The sequence below is a fragment of the Elephas maximus genome, chromosome 17, assembly GCF_024166365.1.
Source record: "Elephas maximus indicus isolate mEleMax1 chromosome 17, mEleMax1 primary haplotype, whole genome shotgun sequence".
NCBI classification, from domain to species: Eukaryota; Metazoa; Chordata; class Mammalia; order Proboscidea; family Elephantidae; genus Elephas; species Elephas maximus.
Window position 1 is genome coordinate 24,904,132 of NC_064835.1, and position 10,005 is coordinate 24,914,136.

The 10,005-nt window shown below is 37.7% G+C and overlaps 1 pseudogene; it reads right to left on the bottom strand.

Moving 5' to 3' along the window:
• Positions 1-455: 455 nt before the first annotated feature.
• Positions 456-1,361, bottom strand: LOC126060879 (olfactory receptor 8B3-like; annotated as a pseudogene).
• Positions 1,362-10,005: the final 8,644 nt, after the last annotated feature.

Genomic DNA, 10,005 nt, shown 5'->3' on the forward strand with positions numbered 1-10,005 from the left:
TGTTGCTGCCCTGTGGAGGATGGAAAAACAGGAAAAGAACGATTATCTGACTCATGCATCCAGTGAAACATTACAACTTCCTAATAAGAGGCCTTCGCTACAATGGCATAAGGTCACCTTAAAATTGCTTTATTGGATCATTCACAGATTCATTAATATTTTTCCAAGAGAAAAAAAAGTTCAAATTTACAGTAAAAAAAACAGTGATAATAAGTTCCTTCCTTAATGTTATTCTTATACAAGAGAAAAAGTGAGAATAAGAAGGAATTATGCAAATGTTGAGTAAGTGAAAATTAATCCCCACCGAAATAGAAATAATGTTCAAAAAAAGACAAATACCACTCACCAGGGTAAGAAAGAAGTAGGATAAGAATAATGCCACCATAAATACTGAAACTAAACCTGCAGAGCCTCCCTGTCCTCTAACTACTTGCACAGAGAGATACTGTTTTTGATCAAAACCTTTCCCTAATCAGGGATTTCCTCAGGGAAAGTTTAATATCTCTATTTCTCAAGTTATAGATTAAGGGGTTCATCATGGGAACCACATTGGTGTAAAACACAGAAGGGATTTTTCCCTCACTCGTAGACCCTACAGCAGATGGTTTGAGATTCAAGGAAAAGAGGAACAATAATTATGTGAAAACTGCAGGTACCTAAGGCTTTAGACCTGCCCTCAGTGGAACTGATACAGAGGATGCTAGAGAGAATGAAACCATAAGAGATAAAGATGGTAAGACTGGGCAAAATAATTTTTATGCCTGCCACAATAAAAACCACAAACTCATTGATATGGGTGCTGGTGCAGGAGAGCTGGAGCAGAGGGAGAAGGTCACACAAGTAATGGTTGATGGTGTTGGCATCGCAGAAGGTCAGCCTCAGCATGCATCCAGTGTGAGCCATAGTACAAGAAAAGGCCATCAAGTATGAACCAAAAATAAGTTTGTAACATACTTTAGGGACTTGACAATGTGGATTACAGATGGCCACATAGTGCTCATAGGCTAATGATGTCAACACATAACATTTTGGAATGATTAAAAAAAAAAAGGAGAAAGTAGAGCTGTGTCAAGCATTCCCTGTAGGAGATAATATTCTTTTTGATATGAAGTTCATTAGCATTTTTGGCGTAAACGCAGAAGAATAACAGAGGTCTATGAAAGACAAGTTAAAGAAGAAAAAGTACATGGGGGTGTGAAGGTAAAAATCAGCCCAATCAAAGTTATCAAGCCCAAGTTTTCCAATACAGTGACCACATATATTACTAGAAACAGGGAGAAAAAAGGGAATTGGAGATCCGGTTGCTCTTTTAATCCCATCAGAATGAATTTCATCACAAAAGAAGGACTTCCAGTAGCCATTTTTCAGTAGGATTGCCTGTGGCAACAAGTGAAAGGAGTTGCGTTAGATGGCAATCCAGAATTTCCCACAATATCTCCTCCCCCAAGAGTGGGGTGTATGTAGAGAATGTATGAGACTAACCCAACCTGGGCCCATACAATCAGCCTTTACCACTACCAAGATACACAGTGACACTGACCTCCCATTTGTAGAGTCTTTATAAGCTAAAAATGACAAAGATTACCTCCAAAATTGTCTACATACAGAATGCCAGTGTTGCCTTATGTAACATGACAGCAGGAAAAACCAAGAGATAAAGGAGTAGAAAGATGGCCAGGACAGAATTGCCTCCCTCTTCTCATTATTTCTTCACTCGCAGGAACCCTTCTCTCACCAGTACAATTGGAGGCAGAGGCCCTAGGATCACAGTGCTGGCTTCTGATGCAGATTAGACTTTCCAAGTTGGGGCCATGAACATTGTTTCTATTTCAAAACTAAGGAACTAGAATCTAGGAGAGGTTCTGTAAGTGCCCCATGTCACAGACTGTTCCATCTACATTTGGACTGCAAAAAATGGGTAAGAAAGGGCATATCATAGATCCCAGGACTTTCTTTGAAAAAAAGAAGGACGTTAACATGGAAGGAATTCAGGAACTCACCTCCTTAGAACAGAAAACATGTGTGATTCTTTATTGATTTTTGTTGTTGTGTTTACTCCTGTGGTCCTGGAAATGAAACTTCAAGCTCTGAGGTTTTCTTCCTCTTATTCTAAAATTATGTTGCCCAGGATTATTTTCTGAAACGTCCTGAAACTGTCTTTGAGCAACAGATGATATTTTCTGATTTTAATACTGAGTGTTCTCAAGCAACAGGGGAAAAAAAATCATAATTATTATCACCATTTCCACTCACTGAAGCACAGATGACTTAATATGGTTAACCGATGTAATGCACTTGATTATAAACAGATTACAACTGGCCCAGTCTCTTCCCTAGGGAACAGATTCTATAAGTAAAAGGGAAGTAAGCGGATTGTATTTACACCCTGCACCAGGATCTGTCTTTAGTTCTTGAGGGATCAGTGTTTACTCAAATTTTCAACTCACTCAAGGGATTAAACACCCCTCAGTGCACAGCCAAAAAGAAACTCCCATAACCCCTAACATCTTCATCTCTTAAGGGAAATGTATTGTATTGTTTTCTTTCCTCTTCTTCCCAAGTCCGAAAGGGAGATTTTGCCACAAGGATCTTTACTTAAGGTTTCTTTTTTTCATAAATAATGCTAAATGCACAGGTTTGCAATACCTGCCTTCAGTTGTTGTCTCTCCTGGGATGTCCTCAAATCAGTTTTTTAGTTTGTTACCTCCCTTTTAAAGTGTTTGCTTTCAACATGTACTGGTAATTTCTGCACGAAAGTCCTGCTGGGCCCTTAAAAAATTCAGTAACTGAGTTCGTCAATCTCCCCTCATCAGCATCATACTTAAGAATGTGGGCTATGAGTGAGAGAGCACATGTGTGAATCCCATCTCCATATGCACTAATTATCACACCTTGGGCAGGTGACTTAAACTCTCTGTGCCTCAGGTTCATCATTAATAAAATAGGGCTGGTAATAACAGCATCTCTCTCGTTGGGTTGTTGTGACAATTAAATGACCTAGCATATGCAACATGCTTAGAGCAGTGCCTAGCTCATGCTAAAGAGTTAATAAATGTCGGCTGTCATTCTTTGTGTTCTCATACCTCCTGGTAAAGCCTCCATCATTACACTTGTCAGGCATATTTCTCCTTTTCTGCTTATTTCCATGTTTCCTTAGAAACTATAAGCTCTATAGGGACAAAGACCACTTCTGTCTTGTTTACTACTTTGCTTTGGGGGCCAAGAAAAGTGCAGATTTTACAGTGGGCACTCAATAAATATTAATGAGAATTAAGTTGTTTTCAGGATAAAGGCTTCAAAGTATTTTCTGCATATCTCATCTGCCAGGTAAGAGAGTCCACCAACACAGTGCACTCCATCCCTTTCCCATAGGCACTATCCACATTCGGGTACTTTTTCAGTTTAAACTGAAACACACTACAGAATTGTACAGTCCCTAACAGTTATTTAGCATATCCCCACATATCTCTCTGGTTTAGCCATGTCTGCTGTTGACAAAATAATCTCTGAAAGCAGAACTCTGTCTCCCCCTAGCTCGGGAATTTTCAAAGGTTCTCCATTATCTCTGGGAATATGAATCTGTGCAATAAACATATAAGCCCCCCAAACTTGGCAATAATGAAAATTTAAATCAAGTCTAAGTTCAGTTTAATGAGAAGCCAGGAAAGAAATGTTCTGACTGATTTAAGTATTTTTAGTAAATTAAGTATTGTGCAAACTCTTACTGTTACGGAAAAACATGGATTCGAGCCACTCGCCATAAGGCTGATACTGATACTGAGAAGCGGTGAGGTAAACAGCAAGAGGTCTTTATTGTATACCGGTATACAAGAGACAGAGGGGAATGGGCTCCTCCAAAGTCTGTCTGCTGGAGACTGACCAGTGGGTTTTATAGGGCTGGGGTGTAGAGTTGAAAAATCTGGAGCATGACAGTTGCCCTTTGAGAGGGGGCATGTTGATCACATCTCGGACATGTTGACATTCTATGGGTATTCTTTAGAGGCCCTCTAATGCCATCCTGGTTTCAGTCACAAGATGGGCCCCCATTGTCTGGTTGTCTCATCCCGGATCTTATTGATTGTTGTTCTGATTGCTCAAGAGGAATATAGGTTAATTGTAAACTTTATGGAAACATGGAGAAAGGGAGAAGGAAGGGAGGAAACAAACCACAAATCACAAAATCGCAGGGGTATGTAAAAGCTAACCATTCAAGCCATGCAGAAACAATGCTCCAATACCCAGGGCTTTAGGCCCCTACAATCTCTTTCTCACACTTCGACTTTCATTACCCTTCTCAGAAAATATAAGAGAGGAAATGTCGGAGAAGGTTTACAATTCAAGAACCAAAAACGGGATAATGAACAAAGAGCACTAGCCATATAAACCAAACATTACATCTAAAATTTAAATTTAAGTCTGCACAAGCTCTCCTTAACTAATTATTAACAGTAAATTGCAGTTCCACACTTCAATGTTTACTGAAAGGAAAAGTATCTCCCCATGATATTCATCTGTTAAAATCATGTATTTTTTCATTTAATATTGAAGGAATGTAACCTAAACCCATGTCATCAGTTAGTTAGTTCCTAGCTTCCGGTTAAGGGAATGCAGAATTAAAAGTCTACTTAAAATAAGGACTTAGTTTGCTCACATAACAATAAATCTAGAGGTAGTGTCTGAGGGCTGGTTCAGTAACTCAGCATTCTCCATTCTCATCTAGAACCAGGCTCTTTCATCCCATTGTGCTCATCCTTTGATTTTAGTTTTCAGGTTTGTCACCAGTTGTCACCAAATAGCTACCATAGCTTCAAGAATCACATTTTCACACAACTCTATGGAAATAAGAAATCAAGAGAACTCCCCTCACATGTCACTCTCTTTTACAGTGCAGTACATTTTCTCCAAAAACCAATACATGACTTCCCATATGTCTCTTCAGTCAGAACTATAACGCATGACGAACATAAACCTCAACATAAACTAGCCAAACAAGCAATTCCCATTTCGGTCTCTATCTCGAGATTTTCTAGCATTTGGGAAAAGAGGGGAAGGGATGCATACTGAATAGGGCAACAGCATTGTCTGCCACAATCAAGAAGCTTGTGAAAAATGTTTGTATGGCATAATATAGTTCATGAAGTTTTGTTCTACATCCTAGTTTGGTGAGTAGTGTCTGGGGCCTTAAAAGCTTGTAAGAGGCTATCTAAGATACACCTAAGAGATTATTGGTCTCCACTTGTCTGGAGCAGAAAACAAAACAAAACAAAAAAAGACTCAGAGAAGAAACTAGTCTGCAGAACAGTCTACAAGAACCATGGCCTCATCTACTCTGAGACCAGAAGAACTAGATGGTGACTGGCTACCACTACCAAGTGCCTAATCTGGGCCACAATAGATGGACCCTGATGGAATGGAAGAAAAATGTGGGACAGAAACTCAAATTCCTAAAAATAAATAAATAAATAAAAGCAGACATACTGGAGTGGTTGAGACTGGAAGACTTCCCAAGACTCTTGTCCTAAAATAATCTTCAGACTTTGAACCCACACTAACCCCTGAGGTCACATTTCACCTTGTAGCTAAATAACAAATTGGCTCAAAAAATGATGAATGTCCACTGTAAGTGCTGTGCTCCTTTTAAAAAGTCACCTTTATGAGACCAAACAGTAAGCAATTACTTTAAATGATGAGACTGTAAGGGAGCAAGGAAACTGGTTTAATGGAAGTGGAACAACCAGAACATAAGAAACAAGAATGTTCACACGATATGAAGAATACAACAAGTGTCACTGAAAAACTTTTGTAGATGTTGTTGAACGGAAACCGAAGCTGCTGTGTAAACCTTTCCCAAAAACACAATAAAATATTATTTTAAAAAATGTTTGTTATAGGAAATTGTGTTTTTTCACTTTACCTACAAAATGTGTATTTTTAAAATACTTTAAAAAAAGTGAGTTTTCTCCTTTAAGCTTAAATCAACTCCGCTGCCTTGAGATAAAATCGATTTAGTAAATATATTTATGAGTGTTTGAAAAATCAATGTGTGTGTATATATATATTTACAAACATACTACATATGTACAATGGAGGGTTTAGTATTGTATCATGCTATACTTAAATAGAGTGATTCTTTGGTTAGTCTTAAAGCATCAGATTCATAATCTTTTTTTTAACATTTTTTTTTCTTGTACTTTAGATGAAGGTTTGCAGAACAAACCAGTTTCTCATCAAACAGTTAGTATACACATTGTTCTATGGCATTGTTTAACAACCCCATGACATGTCAGCACTCTTCCTTCTCAGCCCTGGGTTTTCTGTTCCCTCTTGCCTTCCAGTCCCTGCCCCAGGGCTAGTGCACCCCATTATTCTTGTTTTGTTCCATGGTCCTGTTAAAACTTTGGCTGAAGGGAGAACCTCAGGAGTGACCTCATCACTGAGCTGAAAGCGTGTCCAGGGACCACACTCTCAGGCTTTCTTCAGTTTATGTCAGGCCAGCAAGTCTAGCCTTTCTTTTTGAGTTAGGATTTTGTTCTATTCTTTTCTCCAGCTCTGTCTGAGAACTTCTATTGTGATCCCTGTCAGTGGCGGTAGCTAGGCTCCATCTAGTTGTACTAGACTCAGTCTGGTGGAGGCCCTGGTAGATGTGGTCCCTTAGTCTCTTAGCCCTGAAAGGGAGAGACGAATGGAGTATCCTAGATGGCCACTCACAGGCTTTTAAGACTCTAGACAGCACTGAAAAAAGAAATAGTTCCACAATAATAATAGAAGATTTCAACACTCCACTCTTGGTAAAGGACGGAATGTATAGAAAGAAGCTCGACAAAGATACAACATATCTAAAGGCCACGATTATCCAACATTACCTCATAGATATATACAGAACACTCCACCCAAAAGCAGTAAAGAATATATTCATTTCAAATGCACGTGGAGCATTCTTGAGAATAGACCATGTTTTAGGCCACAAAACAACCTCCAATAAACGCCAAAACATCAAAGTAATACAAAGCATTCTCTCTGATCACAATGTGATAAAAGAGAAACCAATAACAGGAAGAGCAAAGAAAAAAGTCAAATACATGGAAATTAAACAGCACCTTGCATTAAAAAAGAAAAAAAACTGTGATAGAAGAAATATACGGTAATAGAAGATAATAGAAGAAATCAAAGAGGGAATCAAAAAACTCCAAGAATCAAATGAGAATGAAAACACATCATACCAAATCCTCTGAGACATGACAAAGGCACTGCTCAGAGGTCAATTTATAGCAATAAATGCACACATCAAAGAAGAAGACTGGATCAAAATCAAAATGTTAGCTTTACAATTCAAGCAAATACAAACAGAACAGCAGAACAAGACCTCAGGCACAAAAAGACAGGAAATACAAAGATTAAAGTAGAACAAAATGAAACAGAGAAAAAAGAACAATACAAAGAATCAACAAGATCAAAAGTTGGTTCTTTGAAACGATCGACAAAATCGACAAACCATTTGCCCAATTTACAGAAGAAAAACAAGAAAGGAAGCAAATAACTCAAATAAGAAATGAAAACGGGGACATTACAACAGACCCAACTAAAATAAAAAAGGATAGCAATAGAATACTATGAAAAATTGTACTCTAACAAATTTGAGAACCTAGAGGAAATGAACAAATTCCTGGAAACACTAACTTCCTAAACTAATACAAACTGAAATAGAAAATCTGAACAGACTGATAACAAAAGAAGACATTGAAGAAGTAGTAATAAAAAAGAAAAAGAAATCTTCCAACAACATCAAAGATCTGACCCAGACAGCTTCACTGGATAATTCTACCAAACATTCAGAGAAGAGCTCACACCACTACTACTCAAACTATTTCAGATCATAGAAAAGGAAAGAATACTCCAGAATTCATTCTATGAAGCCAGCATAACCCTGATACAAAAGCCAGACAAAGACAGCACAAAAAGAGAATATTACAGACAAATAATTCTCATTAATATAAATGCAAAAACTCTTGACAAATTTCTGGTCAATAGAACTAAACATCCTATAAAAAAATAACAATAATAATACAACACAACCAAGTGGGATTCATATGGGGTATGCAAGAATGATTAAATTTTAGAAAATCAGTCAACACAATCTGCCACATAAATAGAACAAAAGAAATGAATCACATGATCATCTCAGGCAATTCAGAAAAGGCACTTGATGAAGTCTAACATCCATTCCTGATAAAAACTCACAATAAAATAGGAATAAAAGAGAAATTCCTCCACATAATAAAGAACATCCATACAATACCAACAGCTGACATCATTCTCAACAGAGAGAGGCTGAAAGCATTTCCCCTGAGAATGGGAAAGACAAGGATGCCCTTTATCACCACTCCTATTTAATGTTGTGTTGGAGGTCCTAGCTAGAGAAATAAAGCAAGTAAAAGAAATAATGGGCATCCACATTGAAAAGGAAGATGTAAAACTATCCCTATTGGTGGATGATATGATACTATACATAGAAAGTCCCAAAGATTCCTCAAGAAAACTATTGGAACTAATTGAAAGATTAGGAGAGTGGCGGGATACAAGATAAACATACAACACTCAGTTGGATTCCTATACACCACTGAAGAGAATTTTGAAAAAGGAAATCAGGAAACAATACGGTTTATTAAGCCCCTCAAAAGATAAAATACACAGGAATAAACCTAAGTAGAGACATAAAAACCAAACCCACTGCTGTCAAGTGAACTTCAACTCATAAGGACCCCTTAGGATTCTCAAGCTGTGAATCTTCGCAGAAGCAGGCTGTCATATTTTAGTCCTATGGAGGAGATGGTGGGTTCCAGCCACTGAAATTTCTGTTAGCAGTCCATCACTTTAACTACTGTTCCACCAGGGATCCTTAGAGATGTAAAAGGCCTATACAAAGAAAATAACAAAACACTATTACAAAAAACCAAAGGAGACTGCCATAAATGGAAAACCACACCGTGCTCATGCATAGGAAGACTCAACATTGTGAAAATGCCATTTCTACCCAAAAGGATCTAGAGATATAAAGCAATCCTGATCCAAAGACCAGCAGCATTCTTTATTGAGATGGAAAAAACTAATTGCCAGCTTTATATGGAAAGGGAAGAGGTCTTGGATGAGCAAAGCATTATTGAAGAAAAAAAAAAGTAGGTGACCTTACACTGCTTGATATCACAACCTACTATATAGCCACGGTAGTCATTACAGCTTGGTACTGGTAGAACAAGAGACACATAGACCAATGGGAAAGAACTGATAACCCTGATGTAAATCCATCTACATATAATCACCTGATCTTTGACGAAGGACCAAAATCCATTAAAATGGGAAAAGGCAGTCTTTTTAACAAAATGGTGGTATAAAACTGGATGTCCATCTCTAAAAAGTCAAACAAGAGCCATACATCACACCATACACAAAAACTAACTCAAAATGAATCGAAGACCTAAATATAAAACCTAAAATGATAAAGATCATGGAAGAAATAGGGAAAAGACTACATTACAAACCATAACTAACAATGCAGAAACACCAGAAGAGAAACTAGTTAATTCAGAGCTCCTGAAAATTAACCACTTACACTCATCAAAGAGTAAAAACAGGATTTACAAACTGGGAAGAAAATTTTGGCTACAACATATCCAACAAGGGTCTAATCTCTAGACGGTATAGACTATTTGCACACCTAAACAACAAAATGATGAATAATCCAGTTAAAAAATAGTCAAAGGATATGAACAGATACTTAACCAAAGAAAACATTCAGGCAGCTAACAGTACATGAGGAAATCCTCGCTACCATTACCCATTCAAAAAGAGAAATACAAATCAAAACTACAGTGAGATACCATCTTACACCAACATTACTGGCACGGTTCTTTTTAATGAACTCTTGCTTTCTTCATGAATAACGTCCTGGATAGCATTTCACAACTTGTCTGGCCTTCAGTACTTAGTGCTCAATGCCTCAAATCTATT